The sequence below is a fragment of the Penaeus monodon genome, chromosome 28, assembly GCF_015228065.2.
Source record: "Penaeus monodon isolate SGIC_2016 chromosome 28, NSTDA_Pmon_1, whole genome shotgun sequence".
Taxonomy (NCBI): domain Eukaryota; kingdom Metazoa; phylum Arthropoda; class Malacostraca; order Decapoda; family Penaeidae; genus Penaeus; species Penaeus monodon.
In genome coordinates, this window is record NC_051413.1 from 6,504,119 (window position 1) to 6,504,448 (window position 330).

Below are 330 nucleotides of genomic sequence, written 5' to 3' on the forward strand. Positions count from 1 at the left end.
CAGCCTCGCGCAAACACAAGTACTATTTTCTCTGCTCTAAATAATTCCCTCGTAGAAGGTAAACCATCACGCCCGCGGTCCCCGACTTCCCGCCCGGCTCCCGCTCAGCCAGACAACCTCAGATTTGGCTAATACGCCTAATTCCAAAAGGTGGTTGAGTGTCTGGTTGTTTGAGTGCGGCAAACAGCCCCTCCCCGGGATGATGTTTCTTGTTTGGTTTGTAAACAGGCTGCGGTTCGCTCGCCGAGGGGATGCAATATGTTGCTCGAACGCCGAGGCAGGCGAACGCAGTTCTGTATACACATGCAACGTATTGTTGCATGTATATGG

The 330-nt window shown here is 52.4% G+C and overlaps 1 protein-coding gene across 1 annotated transcript in view; it reads left to right on the forward strand.

Moving 5' to 3' along the window:
* Positions 1–330, forward strand: part of LOC119591330 (glutamate receptor ionotropic, kainate 2-like) — a gene marked incomplete at both ends in the record, with an annotated part of 143,921 nt that overhangs the window by 127,611 nt on the left and 15,980 nt on the right.